Genomic DNA, 21239 nt, shown 5'->3' on the forward strand with positions numbered 1-21239 from the left:
GAACTCATCTGTCTCCAGCAGTATCTGACAGATCTTGGACCAGAATTCGCCTGTCTGTATTGGGACTGTAGTAGTTTAAAGCTCCTAATTCCTCGACCCCTTATGTTTCCATGACTCAGAATTCCACTAGGTTACTAAGAAGTTTCTAGAATATTCACTGGCTCGCATACAAATTAAAAAGCAGAGAATCTTTCCCCATGATTCTAAAGATTCTCAATTAGTGACTTTCCATACAGAAGGAAAACAAATGAAAGTAAAAGGTATAGAGAAGATTTCTGCTTTCCAGATGGGTCGCCTACACAAGCAATTAGTAAATTGTCCATTTGCTTCTCGGTGGGGTCCTGGTCGAAGTCCAGCGATGTCTATTGGAACTTGATTCCAGCCAGAAACTTGAAACTCCTATTTTCTTAGCCTTTTGATTCCCCATTAAGCAGCATATCCCCAGCTGATTATAAGTTTTTTTGGAAAGTTCAAATGCCTGTAATCAGAAAAACTTTACAAGCAGTTATATCACTAAGAAATATACTGATAGAAAAAAAATGAATAGTACAATAAGTAAGAGAGGGTAATAAGGAATCTCTCTGCTTGTGTTTCAGTGGGAGCAACTCCTCACAAAACCCGTAAGTCTGTGTGTTCATGTGATTCTCTGCTGCAGGGCTCCATTGGTCTCCAGCGGGGCCAAGAGTCTGTGCCCTATTGAGATGGGGAGGGAGTGAAGTCCATCTTGGCCTCTTGCTATCTCACTGTCAAAATCCCTCTGGGTTATTAATGATGTATTTGAAAGTTCTAACACTATTGATTTACATAAATTTGAGAGGGAGAAAATGTGCTTAGTCATAAAGACCATCAATAGCAGATTGTCTACAGAAAAGGGAGATGAATGGTAGGAGAGAAAGGAAGAGAGAGGAAGTTTCTAAAACAGTTCTTTCTTTGAACTTCATGCCTCACCAGGTCTGTTCTTCCACATTTGGATTCTAAGATATCTGAGAAAAATTTCCCTGAGTATATAAGGGCTTTAGGGGTGTAACATTTTGATATCTTGCCTGCATACTAACAATAATTATCTCAGCTTCTTCATAATTTTATGAAAACATCAAACTCCATAGTTTACATAAAAAATCAAGAACAGAGAAAAGGTTTCCCAGCCGTTTAAAATGACCTGTTACAAGGGACTTCACACATTGAAAATCAAATTGAACAGGGATGAAAGGAAAAGGAGATAATTTTCTCTGTTCTGTTTTCCAGATGAATCAACTCCACATGCCCTGGGTACGTCTTTCCCTGGTCCCTCCACTGTGGGCTCCTGTAACTGGGCTCTGAGGGCCAGCGCTGGGGTTTCTGGCCATGAGATACATCTAGCTTCCCGTTACCAAAGTTCCACGACATTACTAATTATTTTGGGGGAATTTCAAAAGCTGCTGGTTTACATTAAAAGTAAATAAAACCAAAGGGGATAGTTTCCCTGTTGGTATAATAACCTACTGAGAAGGAATTCTGCAAATAGAAGGGAAAATAGTGGGAAGAAAAGGTTATAAAGGTGTGTCAGCTGCTCCACCTTCACTGCCCGGGGGTAACTGTAGTTGCTCCTACTGCTCTCTGTCCCTCTTGTTCTCCACAAGGCCAGGCACCGTCCCTGGCCTGCTCGTTGCTAACTCTTGTGCAGCAACCGGAGACCCACTGCTCTGTTTCCTTTGCCTGCTGCGCATCCCGCTTTCTGTTCTGTGAAGTAAATTTACATTGACTTACTATATATTTACATGTCCTGTGTGGCACAGGTGCTTTAATTACGTTATCCCATTTCATCTTTTTCCCTTTTTATTGAATTTGTTAGGATGACATTGGTTAACAAAATTATACAGGTTCCAGGTGTACAATTCCACAGCACATCATCTGTACACTGTATTGTGTGCTCACCACCAAAGTGAAGTCTCTGTCCATCACCATTTATCCCCCTATACCATCCTCCACCTCCTTCCACCCTCCCCACCCCTTCCCAGCAATCACACACTGTTATCCATGTCCATGAGTTTCTTTCTCCTGTGTGTGTGTGTGTGTGTGTGTGTGTGTGTGTGTGTGCGCACGCTCATTCTCACCCCCTACTACTCCACTGGCAGCTGTCTATTTAATCTTTTTTTGGAAGCAAGGGGAGAGGGGAAAGAATTGGCTGAAAGGCTTTATTCAACATTTTTATATACATTTTTTATGATCCATTACTTCCTGCTGGAATTAGCATTGTCCTCTTCAATGAACCACTAGTTGAACAGCCTGACAAACATGACTTAATCATACAGCACTTGTAATCTGTGAAACCTCTTTAGAATGTTAGCACAAAATAGAAATACGATGGGTCTATTTAACCTTTAGAGTAACTCCGCTCACCTCTTTGTAAGGGCTGAGAAACTGAGGCCACATACCTGCCTAAGAATACATAGTCACAGAAGCATGATCTGAACAAAAGAGCTGTGTCACTATCAAGAAGCTGCTCCCCTGTACAAATAATCCTGTTACGCTTGTTTCTTTCCATCAAGTATCTAACAATATCTAATTTGTTTTTTCAGGTCAACCCCTGGCACCCATAAGTAAGTACTACATCTGCTCTCTACTTTGGTCTTCAAGGTCGGAGGGACTTAGTTCTGTTAAAGTGATATGACTTTCTATTGCCCTCTTGCTTCCTTATGACCCAGCTTCCCCTACGTTGCAGATAATTTAAGAGAATACTGATTAAAAAGAAGACTAAGCTAACATTGGTCAACAAAAAAACTGAAGAATATTTAAAAAATCATAGAGTAAGCAGAATTTTTGAGAGAGAGACAAGAAGTCCAAAAATGATATTTAAATGGAGAGAGGCCTTTGAGTGTTATAGTGCTATTCAAAGAAAACAGAAAAATCCAGTGGTTTTCACCTGAGACTATACCCAAAATTGTTCAGGTCCAATAAATAAAGAGGCCTTTTAAGGAAACCCTGTTGGCTTCTTCATGCATCATCACTGCTTAATCTTTATATCTAAGTTTGCATTGAATACTTTGGGGCACTTTCTTCTTATGCCCACCCAAGTACTCCCCTCACAGATGACAGATGCCAGTAGACTATATTAGACATACTGTTTTTTCTGTTTAAGAAAAATTACATGGATTTCTTTTGCTTATTTTTTAGCGATTTCACAGAGAACCTCAAGTAAGTTCTTTATTTATCAGTTGGTCATATGTGGGACTTTTTCTGAGCTTTGATGTTTCTATCTCTAAGTACACAAGAGAGTGAGACTCATGTTTCTCATATTTGTTCGCACCCACCTTACCCAAAGGCCTCTAGATTAGAATTGAAAGACAATCTCTTTGATTCATAACTGTAGGATTTACCATTATTTCAGTTCTTAACTCAGTTTCCCAGGTAACAGACACCAAAAAATGACAATATTTAAACCAGATCAAGCACAAACAGGGTGATATTGAATACAGAACTCAGGAAGTCACTTTCACACTGTGCACTAATTTTCCATAAATCAAATCTCATATGTATGTTACAAATGATTTTTATGCAATCCCAATATTCCCTGGGTTTCCCAGATTGAAATTAAATCACATTAATATTAAAACACTAAGTTCCTATCCAGGTTAAAATTTCAGTATCAACAAAGCCTAGGCAGGTAACGGAAATGAGTGAGATGACTTACATCCCCTAGGAACTGTGCAGAACAGTCTAAAGGGCAGCTGCCACTCAGCTCCAGCCAATCTCTCCATGCAAGAATGCAAATCTAGAGTGCCAAAGCATCTCTCTTAATCCTGACTTTAGGTAAAATTTCCCAATTTTTAAGCCATGATGGACATCTTGATCACTCTGACAGATTACAAACATACTTATATACATCCATCCCACACTTCCATCTATAAACATTCTGAATATGTTTTATAATAATATTGTTTTAATAATTTCAATAATGTTAGGACATGGGGATTGGTATTTGAAAAGGGAGAATTGAAACTGTTTACTTAGAATGATCTAGTGTCCTTCTGAAGTCCCCATCTACACATTCTTTCTGAATTGTAAGCTAGGAAGTTGATTAGCCAAATATTCTCCGCACAGATGAAAATGCTTAGTCTACAGAGTCAATGATGCAAACCCAAGGGTGAGATTGAAAACCTCAGGCATTCACATTTAGGCACATGCCCCATAATTGGGACCAGAGACCAAGGCCTATGTGATGTCAGCATTGGGTTTATTGGTCCTGCAGATAGAAATCATAATCCAGAATCTAAATTGAATAAATAGTGTTCCTTTCAGCGGAGGCATCAGAAAGGATAGGAAGGCAAGGAGATATAACAATCCAAGACCCAAGGGATTAGGAGGAGGAAAAGGGTATGCCAAAGGAAGTAGGAAATATGCCACCTGACTTGGCTATTAATTTTTTAAATTAAAACCTAGAGGCCCACTGCACAAAATGTATGCACTTCAGGGGGGATCGTGTCTCTCAGCCCGGCCTGCACCCTCTCACAGTCCAGGAGCTCTAGGGGGATGTCCGACTGCCACAGAGGCAGGAGAGGCTCCCATCACTGCCGCTGCACTCACCAGCAGTGAGCCCAGCTTCTGGCTGAATGGTGCTCCCCTGTGGGAGCTCACTGACCACCAGGGGGCAGCTCCTGCATTGAGCATCTGCCCCCTGGTGGTCAGTGTGCATCATAGTGACTAGTTGTTCTGCGGTTTAGTCAATTTGCATATTAGTCTTTTATTATATAGGATACACAGCCAAGCTTAAGCATAAAAGGGGAGATTAGATGATTTCCGAGGAGCATAAACTGAATAGAAATACATTGTGAGGAAAAGCTAAAGATAATCCCCTTAGCAAGAATGGTGAGCAATGAGGGCAGAGGGAGCAACTGCACCCCAGAGACAGAGTTAGAGTTTCAACATCTGACAAGACAGCACCAAGGTCTCAGGACTCAGCAGAGCGAGAGCTGGAACTGAGCATCGCTGAGCGAAGCGAGGAGCAGAAAATACACTGCCTGTCCGGGAGAGGCACCAAAATATGCCCGCCCACCTGCCCCAGCCCAGGAGCAAGGCCCGCTGCGTGGGCGAAGGCCTCATTCTGACTGGGAGCAAAGCCCTGCTGGGAGTGTGCTACCCATGCAGTGTGGGAACCTCCAGTCAAATGCGTGAGCTCTCATTTGGTGATGGTGAGTCCCAGTGGCTGGGGCAGTAGCAACCATGAAATGCCCCACGAGAAGGGATCCACAACCCAGATTCATAGGATAAAACGTCCACAAAGATAACTACCAAGGAATAAGAGACTTCCAAAAAATTATTAAATGTATGAGGAAATCCAGCACCTTATGACTGACACGTCACAATCCTCAACAAACTGGAGGATTCCAACCCAGAGAAACGCAGCTGTAGCAATCTGAAGAGCATTAAAGTGAGAAACTTAAAACCTTCAAACATATTAATGCATTTACTAGATATGTATTGTTCCAGGCCAGGCATTACCTGGGCACTGAGAATGCAGAGGTTAAAAAGACAAAGCCCCTGCATGAAAGGAGGTGGCATTTTGAAATGAAACCAGGCAAATAATAGTAAGCCAATACATACTAGATGTCAGGTAGATAAATGCCATGCAGAAATGTAAATTGGATAATTGACTAGGCCAGAGAAAGGTGGGACAGAGAGGGGATAAAAAGAGTCCAGACAAGAGAAGCAAGTCCACGGGGCCTGCTGTGGGGAGCACATTCCAGCCTGGCTAGAATGCAGAGAAGGAGGTAGAGCCGTAGATCATGAAGTCAGAGAGACAGAGGCCAGGTTATGTGGCCCTTGAAGCACTTGGTAAAAATGCAAGGTGTGTGATGAGAGCCCACTTCAGGGTTTCAGTGGGGAGTCATAAAGTCTGCTTTACAAGTTTACAAGATCTCTCTGTCTCCTGTATTGAAGATTAACTGGGGTGGGAGTGACAAGGGCAGGAGGCTCAGGAGAAGAGTCAGGAACACCAGTTAGAAGGACTGGAATTCTAAAAATACCAGTTACAGGTGAGTGTGGTCAAAAGTAGAGTGGTCATAGGGGAGGTCACAGGGCCTGCTGTCGGATTGAATGTGGGTTTAGCAAAAAACAAACAAACAAAAACAAACAAACAACAACAAAAAAAACAACAACAACAAAAAACAACCACAAGTTATCCCTAAGTTTGGGGCCTAAACAACTGGAAGAATGGGGTTGGTTATTTACTGAACTAGGTAAGTTGGAGAGAAGAGCAGGTTTAGAGGAAGCAGTCTTTAGCATCTGTTAAGTTTGAGATGACTTGGCCATCCATGGCTAGTTTATTAAATAGTCCGCACTTAGTAGGTTATAAGCATGTTCTCTGACACATATCTTTTTTCCATTCTGTAATATCTTAGGTACAACCCATAATTATCTAGTCATTTTAAATCAATGAAAATAAGGCAATCTTAGGCCACTAATCAGAATAGGAAGGAAGTAGAATCTGCTTTTCCATCTTGCCCACCCTCCTGGTGGCTATTGTTCCCACTGAGCTGAGGCTGAGAAATGGATTTTACTTAATTGAGCTTGCAATTTCTCTCCTCTGTTAAGTGTAGATCCTTTTCTCTCGGATATGAGAATGACTGTTTCCACATCATCAAGAGCAGGCACCTAAATGCCTTGTAGAAAACATGCTTGAGTTCTTTAAAGGAATCTGGACAGAGTTTGCCAGTCGGGGCTGCAGGAGCTGCGGGTGCAGGCACTGCGGAGGCGCCAGTTGGCCTGGAGGTCAAATCCCCCTAGTATTAACTAGAACAATCAAGGCTTAACTACAACAAGACTGCGCACAAAGACCACTAGGGGGTGCACCAAGAAAGCATAAAAAATGCGAAGACAAAGAAACAGGACAAAACTGTCAATGGAGGATATTGAGTTCCGAACCACACTTTTAAGGTCTCTCAAGAACTGTCTAGAAGCCGCCTATAAACTTATTGAGATCCTCAAGAAATCTAATGAGACCCTCGATGTTGTGATAAAGAACCAACTAGAAATTAAGCATACACGGACAGAAATAACGAATATTATATAGACTCCCAACAGCAGACCAGAGGAGCGCAAGAATCAAGGAAAAGATTTGAAATGCGAAGAAGCAAAAAACACCCAACCAGAAAAGCAAAATGAAAAAAGAATCCGAAAATACGAAGATAGTGTAAGGAGCCTCTGGGACAGCTTCAAGCGTACCAACATCAGAATTATAGGGGTATCAGAATATGAGAGAGAGCAAGATACTGAAAACCTATTTGAAGAAATAATGACCGAAAACTTCCCCTACCTGGTGAAAGAAATAGACTTACAAGTCCAGGAAGCGCAGAGAACCCCAAACAAAAGGAATCCAAAGAGGACCACACCAAGACACACCATAATTAAAATGCCAAGAGCAAAAGACAAAGAGAGAATCTTAAAAGCAGCAAAAGAAATAAACTCAGTTACCTACAAGGGAGTACCCATATGACTGTCAGCTGATTTCTCAACAGAAACTTTGCAGGCCAGAAGGGAGTGGCAAGAAATATTCAAAGTGATGAATACCAAGAACCTACAACCAAGATTACTTTATCCAGCAAAGCTATCATTCAGAATTGAAGGTCAGATAAAGAGCTTCACAGATAAGGAAAAGCTAAAGGAGTTCATCACCACCAAACCAGTATTATATGAAATGCTGAAAGGTATCCTTTAAGAAGAGGAAGAAGAAGAGAAAGGTAAAGATACAAATTATGAACAACAAATATGCATCTATCAACAAGTGAATCTAAGAATCAAGTGAATAAATAATCTGATGAACAGAATGAACTGTTGATTATAATAGAATCAGGGGCATAGAAAGGGAATGGACTCACTATTCTTGGTGGGTAAAGGGGTGTGGGAGATGCGGGAAGAGACTGGACAAAAATTGTGCACCTAGGGATGAGGACAGTGTGGGGGTAAGGGCAGAGGGTGGGGTGGGAACTGGGTGGAGGGGAGCTATGGGGGGAAAAAAGAGGAACAAATGTAATAATCTGAACAATAAAGATTTACTAAAATAAAAAAATAAAAAATAAAGGAATCTGCAAGAACTTGGCCAATGCTGAGGGCTCCACTGCATGATTCCTGATGGGGGAGGATTGACTGAGTCTGGCCTATTCCAGAGCCCCTCAACTCCCTCCCCTCAGTACACCTCATAGCCTGTCACTGCTGAGGGGCCCTCACCAAGTAGGCCACTGACAGGTGCAGTAATAAAATACTATAAAAACTATATGCCAACAAACTGGAAAACCTGGGCAAAATGGGCAAATTCCTAGAAGCATACAATCTTCCAAAATTCAATAAGGAAGAATCATAAAACCTGAATAGACTGATTACAACTAATTAAATTGAAAAGATCACTTAGAAGAGAAAAAAAAAAAAAAACTCCCAGCAAACAAAAGTTCTGGACCAGATGGTTTCACAGGCAAATTCTAAAAAATTCAAGAGAAGAGAAGATTCCCAAGCTCTTGTTACTAGGCCAGTAATATCCTAATTCCAAAACCAGATAAAGACATTACAAAGAAAGAAAATTAAGGACCAATATCCCTGATGAAAACAGATGCTAAAGTCCTCAACAAAATATTAGCAAATCAGATCCAGCAATATATAAAAAGATCATATACCATGACCAAGTGGGATTTATTGCAGAGATGCAAGGTTGATACAATATTCACAAATCAATAAGTATGATATATCACATAAACAAAATGAAAAGTAAAAATTACATGGTCAGAACAATTGATGCAGAAAAGGCACTTGACAAAATCCAACACCCACTTATGATAAAAACTCCCAGCAAAGTAGGAATAGGGGGATCATACCTCAACATAATAAAGGCCAATATCTGACAAACCTACAGCCAAATCATTCTCAATGAGCAAAAACTAAAACCATTTCTCTTAAGATCAAGAGCAAGACAGGGATGTCCACTTTTACCACTCTTATTCTACATAGTACATGAAGTCCTAGCCACAGGAATCAGACAATAAGAAGAACTAAAAGATGTCAAAATTAGAAAGGAGAAAGTAAAACTCTCTTTATTCACAGATGACATGATATTGTACATAGAAAACCCTAAAAACTCCTCCAAAAAAAACTACTAGATCTAATAAATGAATTCAGAAAATTAGTCAGATACAAAATTAATACCCAGAAATTGGTGGCTTTCTATAAACCAATAATGAACTCTCAGAAAGAGAAAGTAAGAAAGTAATCCCATTTACTATTGCAACAGAAAGTAAGGTACCTGGTAATAAACTTAATCAAGGAGGTAAAAGACCTGTACTTCGAAAACTATAGGACACTGAAGAAAGAGATAGAGAAAGATACAAACAAGTGGAAGCATATACCATGTTCATGGATTGAGAAAATTAACATCATTAAAATGTTCATACTACTCAAAGGAATCTATAGATTCAATACAATTCCTATTAAAATATCAATGGCATATTTCACAGATCTAAAACAAATATTCCACAAGTGTATATGGAACCAAAAAAGGCCTTGAATAGCCTCAGCAATCTTGAGAAAGAAGAACAAAGTTGGAGGTATAACAATACTGACATCAAACTACACTACAAAGCCATTGTAATTAAAATAGCCTGGTATAAGCACAGAACAGGCATATACATCAATGGAACAGAAGAGAGAGCCCAGAAATCAACCCATGTCTTTATGGTCAATTAATATTCAACAAAGGAAGCAGGAGTATACAATGGAGTAAAAATAGTCTTTTTAATAAATAGTATTGAGAAAACTGGACAGGCACATGCAAAAAAATGAAACTAGCCCACCAATTTACACTATACACAAGAATAAATGCATAATGGATTAAAAACTTAAATGTAAGTCATAAAATCATAAAAATTCTAGAAGAAATATAGGCAATATAATCTCAGACATCTTGTGTAGCAATATTTTTACCAATATATCTGCTAGGGAAAGGGAAACAAAGGGAAAAATAAAGGGAACTATATCAAACTAGAAAGTTTCTGCACAGCAAATGAAAACATCAACAAAATAAAAAGGGACTCTGTCCTAACCAGTTTGGCTCAGTGGATAGAGTGTCGACCTGCGGACTCAAGGGTCTCAAGTTCAATTCCAGTCTCAAAGGCATGTACCTTGGTTGCGGGTACATCCCCAGTAGGAGGTGTGCAGGAGGCAGCTGATCAATGTTTCTCTCCCATCGATGTTTCTGACTCTCTATTCCTCTCCCTTCCTCTCTGTAAAAAATCAATAAAGTATATTTTTAAAAATAAATAAATAAATAAAAAGGGAATCCACTGTATGGCAGAACATATTTGCTAATGATTAGGGGTTGATTTCCAAAATATATCAAGAACATATACAACTCAACACCAGGAAGACAAGCAATCCAATTAAAATATGGGCAAAGGATCTGGATAGACACTTCTCTAATGAAGACACACAGATGACCAATAGGCATATGATAAAATGCTCAACATCACTAATCACCAGAGAGATGCAAATTAAAACTACATTTAAGTATCACCTCATACCTGCCAGAATGGCTACTTTCAATAAGTCAACAAACAACATGTGATGGTAAAGATGCAGAGAAAAGGGATTCCTAATGCACTGTTGGTGGGAATGCAAAATGATGCACCCACTGTAGAAAACAGTATGGAGTTTCTTCAAAAAATTAAAAATGGAACTGCCTTTTAACTCAGCCTTCCCACTTCTGAGAATATATCCTAAAAATCCTGAAACACCAATCTGAAAGAATATATAGACTTCTATGTTCATAGCAGTGTGATTTACAATAACCAAGATCTGGAAACAGCCCAAGTGCCCATCAGTAGATGAGTAGATTAAAAAGTTGTGGTACATCTATACAATGGAATACTATGCAGCTGTAAATAAAAAACTCCTACCATTTGCAACAGCATGAATGGAACTAGAGAGCATTATGCTAAGCAAAGTAAGGCAGTCAGAGAAAGATAAATATCACATGATTTCACTCATATGTGGAATCTAATGAACAACATAAACTAATCAACAAAAATAGACCCAGAGACATGGACACATCGATCAGACTGTAAAACCTCAGAGGGAACGCAGGAGAGGGTGGAGGGGGGGAGATCAACCAATGAACTCATGTGCGTAATGTGCATAACCCATGTACACAGATGGTAGGGTGGTGAGGGATTGGGGGAAGGAGGATTTAAAAGGGCAATAGGGTAAAAAGGACATATGTAATACTTTCAACAATAAAGAATTACTTTTTACAAAAACTGTGGCATAGTCACACAATGTAGCTATAGAACAGAAGGAACTCTTAACCTTTGCAACAACATAGATGGACCTAGAGAGTATTATGCTATGTGAAATGTCAGTGAAACACAAAAACCATATGATCTCACTTGTATGTGGAATTTAATGGACATAATAATTTGAGGAACAAAATAGAACCAGAAGTATGGATACATGGAACAGATTGACAGAGGTCAGAGGGAGGGGCAGGTGGATTGCGCTGGATGAAAGAGAGTAGCCAAAGAACATATATACATAGCCTTTGGATGCAGACAACAACAATGAAGACCAGGGGAGGTGCATATGACACTATTACATATGAGGACATCTGTAATAGTGTCAATAATTTTAAAAAACTGCTAAGAGATAATATTTTTTAACTGAGAATTGGTCATTGAATTTTAATAATAAAATGGGGTTTGTTATTAGCCTTGATAGGGTTGAGGGGAACAACAGCCTAATTGAAGGTGATTAAGGAGAAAAATTAAAGTTAGAATGGTAAGACATCTAATATGGTATATAGCATATGATAGAGCTAATATAACAGGAAAGGGTAGCGAAGACTAGAGTTCTTATAGGTTTCTGCTTCCCTCATGGGAAATAAAATAAAGACTATCCATTTAAAAACTTAAGAAAAATAACATATATTCATGGTAGTTTGGGAAAACAATAGGCAGATATAAAAAAAAGAACAAAGCTGAATTTGTTTGTTTGTTTGGGGTTTTATAAATATTTATTCTTGAGAATATTACAATGGCCCTCTTATTCCCCTCATTACCTCCCTCCACCCAGTTCCAGCCCTACCCCAGGCCTTCACCACCCTATTGTCTGTGTCCATAGGTAATGCATATAAGACCTTTGTTTAATCTCTTCTCGCCCCCTCTCACATCCCTACCCTCTGGGAATCACCAGTCTGTTCCATTTCCATGCCTTTGATTCTATTTTATTCACCAATTTATTCTGTTCATTAGATTTCTTATTCATTTATTTTGATTTTTAGATTCAATTGTTGATAGATATGTATTTATTGCCTTTTTGTTGTTCTTTTTCTTCTTCTTCTTCTTCTTCTTCTTCTTCTTCTTCTTCTTCTTCTTCTTCTTCTTCTTCATCTCCTTCTTCTTCCTCTTCATCTTCTTCTTAAAGAAAATGCTTCAACACTTCATGTAATACTGGTTTGGTGATGATGAACTCCTTTAGCCTTTTCTTGTCAGTGAAGCTCATTATCTGACCTTCAATTCTAAATGATAGCTTTTTTGGGTAGAATAATCTTAGTTGTGGGTCCTTGCTGTTCATCACTTTGATAATTTCTTGCTACTCCCTTCTGGCCGACATAGTTTCTGTTAAGAAATCAGCTGACAGTTGTATGGGCACTCCCTTGTAGGTAACTAACTGCTTTTCTCTTGCTGCTTTTAAGATTCTCTCTTTGTCTTTAGTCCTTGGCATTTTAATTATGTTGTGTCTTGGTGTGGGTCTCTTTGGGTTTCTCTTGTTTGGGATTCTCTGTGCTTCCTGGACTTGTAAGTCTATTTCTTTCACCAGGTAGGGGAAGTTTTCTGTCATTATTTCTTCAAATAGGTTTTAAATATCTTTCTCTCTCTTTTTTCCTCTGCCATCCCCACGATGCAAATGTTGGTATGCTTGAAGTTGTCCCAGAGGCTCCTTATACTATCTTCATGATTTGGATTCTTTTTGTTTTTGCTCTTCTGATTTGGTGTTTTTTCTTCCTTATATTCCAAATCCTTGATTTGATTCTCAGTATCCTCAATTCTACTGTTGAATCCCTGCAAATTATTCTTTATTTCAGTTAGTGTATGTTTAATTTATGACTGATCATTTTTCTTTCTTTTTTTTCATTCTTACTAAGATCCTTGAAAGTCTTACTAAGGCCCTTGGAGGTCTCATGAAGATTCTTGAATAACCTTATAACCATGATTTTGAACTCTATATCTAGTAGTTTGCTTTCTTCCATTGTGACATGATTCTTTATCTCATTTGGCTGCTTCCCTATGTTTGTTTCTATGTATTGGGTAGAGCTGTTATGTCTCCTTGAGTTGGTAGAGTGGCCTTGTGTAGTAGGTGTCCCCAGTTACCTGAGCTAGACACTCTAGGTGTGCCCCTTTGTGGGCTGTGACCACTGTCTTATTGTAGTGGGGACTTGATTGCTGCTGGTATCACTGGGAGGAGCTGACATCCAGGATAATTGGCTGTGAGGCCCAATTGAGACTACAGTGGGAGAGCTGTTGTACAGGAGACACCCCTACGGAGCAGGACTTGCTTCAATGTTGCTTCAATGGGGCTTTGGTGCTCACTGAGTCTGACCCTTCAGTGTGTCACTTATGAATGTGTAGAGTTGTAATCTGCTATGGTCTGAAGCTGTCCAAGTTAGCCACTGTCTGGGGCTACAGAAATATCTGCAAATTCCTTGGATTTGTATCGGGTTTAGAAGTGTCCAGATGATGCCCAGCTATGAAGCAAGGCAGGCTGGAATTAGTGCTGGGTCTTGGGCCTTTTATTGATAGGTTTAGGGCTCCCTGACCCAGCTGCAGCTTGTTTGGGAGATTTTAGCATAGTGAAGCCTGAGCAAGGACAGGCCATTCCTATGCAAACGCTGCTACACAAAGGTTGGGTGGGGTTGCAAATTGGGTGGGTTAGGGTCTCAGGGAATCACCAGGGTATTACCAACAGAAACGGCTACTGGTCAGCCTTGTGATGGGGGAGGTCCCAGCATAGGAACAATAATCCCTGTGAGCAGCTCCATCTGGGAGAAAGCCGCCCCAAATTCATGCCCTTTTGCCAGACAATCCAGTTCCCCTGTATATGTCTGGGTCTCCCAGAGCCTTTCCCTAGTGCAGCGGTTCTCAGCCTGTGGGTCACGACCCCTTTGGCGGTTGAACAACCATTTCACAGGGGTCGCCTAAGACCATCCTGCATATCTGATATTTACATTACAATTCATAACAGTAGCAACATTACAGTTATGAAGTAGCAACAAAAATAATTTTATCGTTGGGTCACAACATGAGGAACTGTATTTAAAGGGCCAGAAGGTTGAGAACCACTGCCCTAGTGGGACCTTGTAAGTTCAATTTATGTGCCAGCCTTTTAAGAATATCAGCTGGAAATCCAGCAGCCTCCATGTCACAAGTTCCAATCCCCACTGGTTTATACAGCCTGTATTTACAGGGACCTCTTTTCCCAGATCTGGGAGCCTGAGCTGGGGATCTGGTGTGGGGTTGGGACCCCTTTATCCTCCCAGGGGGCCTCTGCAGAGAGGATCTCCTTCTCAATTAAAATAGTGGTACATGTGGGTGCCAGTCCAGCCCATTCAGTGCCTCTGCCCCTTCTACCAGTCTCACTGTGCTTTCTTCTTTACTTCTTTAGTTGCAAGCCTTCCATTCAGCCAGATTTCCAGCCATTCTGGATGATGGTTGTTCTGTATTTTAGTTGTAATTTTGATGTAGTTGTAGGAGGTGAAAGTACAGTTGTTTACCTACACCATCTTAGTTCTCACAAAGCAGAATCTTAGAAATAAAAAATAGTTACTGAAATTGAAACAACAGATACTTACATAATATAATAAAATGGTAGAAATATGTTATATATGTAATACTTAAGTATTATACTTATCATAGCTAAAATGAGTGAATTGGAAGATAGAACTGAGGAAATACCTCAGAATTGAACACATACGTGAAGAGCTTGAAAATATGAAACCGAATAAAGCCATGGTTGAACAGAATGAGAAGGTCAAGTGAAATAGGAATTCCAGAAGGGAGAATTCAGATAATATGCCAACTAATAGTTTAAGAGATAATAATTGACAATATTCCAGAAAAAAAAAAGAGACTTAGCTCCGCAAATGATCAAAAGTGAGGCCTAGAATTTGATAACTTTAAAATACACACACAGAGGTATACATGCTGGCCAAGACAAATATTGCACTGACAGAGATCAAAAGAAAATCATAAAGACCACCAGAGAAGCAGATTATTTAAAGAATCATGGTAATACTCGACTATCCATTGGTAATAATAATGTTCCAGAATTCAATAGAACAATATCATCAAAGAACTGATGGAAAAGTACTATAAATCTATATGAGTCAACCAGCCAAATTATCATTTATGAATGAAGGGAAATGAAGCCATTTTCCATATATTCAAGAATGTAAAAGTTACTAACAGCTGATTCTCAGTGAAAGAATTATTTCAGTGAAAATAAGAACTCAAGATTAACTGGCAAAAATGATGTTCAATTTATAACGTGAATATAAAGAGAAGAAAAGAAGAAAAAGAGGGGAAGGAGAAGAAAGTGAAGGAGGAGAAATGTATCAGTGTGTTTTAAAATCAATAGACCTAAAGCATTAGAAAAATAACTTAGACACAAGGTTGGTGACTATGGATGAAGACCATTTGACAGGACAGAAGTACTTAATTTTACACTTTGTTAAAAACTGTGTACATATATATATTTGAGCATGTACACTAAAAAATAAAAGTTAACTGTTAATATAATAAAAATGAAACACATATATTTTAACCCATAGGGAAAAAATAAAAGGAATACAGAAAACTTTATTAATCCAAAAGAAAGGGAAAAAAAGATAGAAAAAAATGTTTAAGTGAAGTAGCAGAGAAAATACAGTAATGAGTTAAACTAATATTAAAAACTAGACCAATCAGAAAGAATATATGCACCCCTATGTTCATAGCAACTTTATTTACAATAGCTAAGCTTTGGAAACAGCCCAAGTGCCCATCAGTAGATGAATGGATAAAAAAGCTGTGGAACATTTACAACAAAATATTATGCAGCTGTTAAAAAACAGGGACCTCTTTTACCCTTTGGGACAGTATGGATGGACCTGGAGAATAGTATTCTAAGTGAAATAAGCCAACCTGTGAAAGACAAATATCATATGATCTCACTTATTTGTAGAATCTAATGAACAAAATGAATTGGCCAGTAAAATAAGCAACCCAAGTGCCCATCAGTAGATGAGTGGATAAAATAATAAAAAGTTGTGGTACATATATACAATGGAATATTACTTGGCCATAAAAAGAATAAAATCTTACCATTTGTAACTGCATGGATAGACTGAGAGGATATTGTACTGCGTGAAATAAGTCAGACATATTATTTGTTTCACATATGTGGAATCTAAAGAGAAAACTAAATGAACAAAGTACAAACAGATTCATAGATACAGAAACCAGACTGATGGTTGCCAGAGGAATGGGGCAAAATCAATTTCCCAAAGACAGAGCCTTGTTATATGACAAAATTATCTCAAAACAGTTGGAGGCTTCAATAAATAACCATGGGTCAATTGAGTGTCTTTATGGAACAACAATAAAAACAACAAAAAAGATGTTCTACCTCACACATTTCCTAGGAAAAAAACATATTAGCCCTAGCTGGTTTGGCTCAGTGGATAGAGTGTCAGCCCATGGACTGAAAGGTCCCAGGTTCAATTTTGGTCAAGGGTACTTAACTCAATTGCTCAATCCCCAGCCCTGATCAGGGTGTGTGCAGGAGGCAACCAATCAATGTCTCTCTCACATCAATATTTCTGTCTCTCCCCACCCTTCCATTCTCTCTAAAAATCAATGGAAAAAAATATCCTTGGGTGAGGATTAACAACAACAAAAAAGACAAGAGGCAGGCAGTCTGAGAAAATTTTTGCAGTATGAATAATTATCAGCATTAAAAATATATATAAAATCCCACAATCAGTAAGAAAAATAAATTAAGTGGGATAAACATAAACTTCACAAAATAAGGAAGATTGATATCTAATAAACATAAGAAAAGTTTAATGATAAAAATACGATGTAGAAATGAGATACTACTTTTCTCAAAATATATTGGCCAAAACTTTAAAGCCTGATAAAATCAATTATTTAGTGGGATGTGTGGCAAGTAGAACTCTCATTCTCTGAAAAGCAATTTGTCAGTATCTAAACTAAATATGCACATACCCATGAATTCTACTTCTCATTATAAACTCTAAAGAACAGTTTTAACTATGATCATAAGAAGACATGTAGATGTTTTTGTGACATGTTAGTAAGAAAAAAATAAAAAATAAATTAATATACACCCAGAAAAGAGACCTATACAGCCGTTTTAAATGAATAATAACTTTGTGTGTCTATGTGTATAATAAAAGAAACTTCTCAATATATAGTGTTGAACGAAACAAGTCAGATGCAAAAGTAGGTGTACAGTTGTTCATAAGGAAAATAATATAAGAATAATAATACAAGAATAAAGTCTACTTTGCATACTCACTGCTGGAAACTTACTTTGCCCCTTCCTGCATTTTCAGATATAAAATAATATTAAAGATGACACATGCAAATTAAAAAATGTATTTAAACCTACAATATTGCTTAGGAATCCACACATTTATTAAATTACTTTTAAAAGTTCTTGGGTGCACATTGAACTCATAATAGTGGTTGCCTCCAAAGAGCAATAGGAAGGAAATGAACCTGGTATTGGCGATTCAAAGGGATTTTAGCCATCTCTGTAATATCTTTTTTCTTAGAAGAAAGTAGGAACAAATATGACCAATGTTACATTACAGATAGTACGACTATTGATTCCTGAGATATTGCAATTTGAGTGTTTTTAATATCTCAAAATGAAAACAAAGCAAATAAAACAATACACTGACCTAAGGAAGTGGGTTGTCATAGCAGATTGGGCTGTGGATCACCACTGTGTCCACCTGCAAAAGACCCAGCCCCTCTTGCAGTGCATCTCCCCTTCAAACCCTGGGATCTCTAAGGGAGTGAGCACACATCCGCACCCTAGTCTATGAGAGCCACCCTTCTCTGGTCTCCTTTATTTTCATCCCTGTCCATGAGGCTATTTGAAGGAACTCCTCTTACTTCCATGGTGAATGCTCTTCTTCTCCAAGGTGCAGCCTCTGGTGCTGAAAAAGCCACTGATCCACGAGGAATGAGGACTTCCTTCTCCACACTGAGCCCCAAAAGTTCAATTTTATCTCACATTTCAATAAAGTTGCTTGCTAGTGGTATTTGAACAGGAGCACGCACACACTTACACACTGAATGAACATTTTCAACCTTAGTCCAACCCAAATTCATTCTTTACAATAGTTTCCTTCTGGGTAGGTTTTCTCATTATTACATGGAGCGGTTTGATTACTTGGAGCTATAGGCTATCAATTATTTCCTTTGCAAATCTCACTTTCCATATTATTATCCCTGCTTTGCTTTTTCCTACCTGGCCCTTCCCAGGATTTCCCAGAACAAAACAACAAGCTGCCCTAAATATCTATTAATTATTTCTCCTCTTACAAACAGGAAATTCTTTATAACTTTGAAATTATTATTCCTAGCCTCATCAAGTTTTCAAAACCTTATAGCTAAAATTCTGCCAGCGCTTAGGCACAAAATACCATGTGATCACCCCTCCCCGGCAGTCTCTTTTGTTCAGCCTCGTGCAGGGCATGGCAGGGATCACTTCCTGTCTGCAGATGCCCCTGCCCTTTCCCTGTAAACACAAAATCTTCCTGACCAGTGGGAGCCTGGGGAGCACAGAGGGAGAGGAAGAGTGCTCTGCTGCTGGCCACGGTTGGAGAATTTCTTCACTGATTCAGCATGCATTTAAGTGCCAGGTCTCAGAGACCATGCTAAGTGTGCGATTAATGGAGAACAGAGAACTTGCTCTCAGACAAGGGAGTGACAGCCTGGGCAAATCTAAAATGTTGGTGGAGGTTGGGAGAGAAAAATGGCAAAAGGGGGCCAGGAAAGCTCAACGGAAACAGGAGGGGGCGGTGACATACTCCCTGACATGACCGACTCAGAGCCCTGGGTGGGAAAGGTACGAGGAGCTCCATCACTGGCTGTGCACCTCCTTCCCCAAGTCCCGAGGCAGCGTAGTCCTGCCTGACCCGCCTCTGCCCACTGTTGTTCAGTGTGTGATGCTCATCCTGAAAAGACATCAGTGAAAATGTGTTTCTGTTTCATCAGACAACCACACTAATTTGCTTTTTTGCCTTTTTTATTTGAAGCAAGACCTGGGATATCTAAAGGTGAGTCCCATGTTGCTCTCAAATTCTATTGTTATCTTTGGTTTTGGTGGTTCCTAGAAGTCCCCTCTGTGCCTGTTTTTAGTGCGAATGTACCAAGAACAAGATTTATATTTCTGACTCTATGGTTTATTAATTTTTTTCAGCATTCCTCTCCTAGCTTCTTATTTCCCTATTCCTGTTTTCAGTAGCTGGCTCCATTTCAGCTATCAATGTCATTTGGAGGCTATATTGAAACTAATTGGTACTAATTATGCTACTAAAGTAATAAATAATATGTATTACAATGTACCAGGCACTGTACTCAGGGCTTTATACATAAACTAGAGCCCCGGTGCACAGATTCATGCACTTGGGGGGGGGGCGGGGCATGGCCTGCGGGGATCAGCCCGCTGTGGAGTGCCACTCATCCCAGTCAGCTGAGTAGTGCTCCCACTGTGGGAGTGCACGGACCACCAGGGGGCAGCTCCTGCATTGAACATCTGCCCCTGGTGGTCAGTGCACATATAGCAACTGATTGATTTGGTCATTCTGGTTATTCTGCTGTTTGGTCGCTGGGCTTTTATATATAGAGATATTCATTATATCAGATACGCATTGTTACTCCTATTATACAGAGAAGGAAATAGTGAGACTGGGTGACTTGCCCATGATCCCACAATTATGAGAGCAGAGGCTGGGATTCAGATTCAGGTCTATTCACCTGAATCTAAATTCAAGCAGTGCCTCTGTCCCAGTCAGATGGTGAGAAATATGGCCAACCAGCCCTCAAATATTTACACTTGCAGAAAAAAGAAACATTTCTAAAATTAACCCAAAGAGCAGGAATTAGCAAGCAAGAATTATAATGATCATAATAAACCAGCACAATAATTCCAAATAATAAAAAAGGAGGAATAAGAAAAGGACAATAAAGTCTTACCAGTCAATGATGTTTATCTATTTTGTTTGTTAGTTTATATTGTTCATTATATTCTACATAATAAATTAATTCATATGGTACTTGTCTTTCTCTGACTGACTTATTTCACTTAATATACTACTCTCCAGTGAATGATTTTTGAAAGTTTGAATTAGCAGACAGAAGTCAAAAGGAAAGAATAGCTTGAGTGGAGTATCTGAAGACTTTTATTCTCTCACTATATTTAACTGATTCCAAAAAGAGTTTGTTGATCTTTCAAAGTCCTGTATCTAAGACTTCCAGTATAAAAAGTTTGATAAGTAACCCTGTTCCTAATCCAGAAACCTCTTATTTATGTATTTATTTCATTTTGTTTTCACAGTAAAACAAGAGCAGCCACGTAAGTTCTATAGATATTCATCAATTCTGGGGTTGACTCCTGTACTGATTGCATCCTTTTCTGAACTTGCAAGATCTTGACATTCAATTTTTTTCAATCTTTTTTTTTTTAATTGAATTACTTCCTCTAAAGTTACTGGTGAATATTTTAGAAAGTAAAAATCACTCTAATGGGAAATCAAATAATGAGGTGACTAAAGGAGACCTGAAATTAGAAATAATGCTTTGAACATGTTTTTTTGTAAATAGTCACCTATGGAAAAATATGCTAGTTGTTAATATTTTTGTTATTAGAGTTTATAAATGCTTTTTGTAGGGAATAGAAATGTGGGAGATGACAGAAATAGAATTAAATTGACAAAGTTAAAGTAATTGATATCGTATTTTTTAAAATACATTTACTGAGGGCCTACCTTGTGCCAGGCACTGAGAATAGAGCAAAGACCAAAGCAGAAGACCCTCTCAGAGCTAACACGTGAATTTAAACATTTCTGACATGTTTCTCATCCACAGAAGTTGAGGAGAATAGGAAGAAAAAGTAGTTCATCTATCCCACTTCTAGAAATGGAGTTGTTGGGT

General features: G+C 38.9%; 1 long non-coding RNA gene across 1 annotated transcript; it reads left to right on the forward strand.

Moving 5' to 3' along the window:
- The first annotated feature begins 596 nt into the window (after positions 1–596).
- LOC132236582 (uncharacterized) lies at positions 597–20661 on the forward strand. Its single transcript, XR_009453329.1, has 6 exons — positions 597–620; positions 1246–1269; positions 2559–2579; positions 3154–3174; positions 19343–19363; positions 20644–20661. It is a non-coding gene; the product is annotated as an uncharacterized LOC132236582 (long non-coding RNA).
- The last annotated feature ends 578 nt before the right edge of the window (positions 20662–21239 follow it).

The sequence above is a fragment of the Myotis daubentonii genome, chromosome 6 (assembly GCF_963259705.1).
Source record: "Myotis daubentonii chromosome 6, mMyoDau2.1, whole genome shotgun sequence".
NCBI lineage: Eukaryota > Metazoa > Chordata > Mammalia > Chiroptera > Vespertilionidae > Myotis > Myotis daubentonii.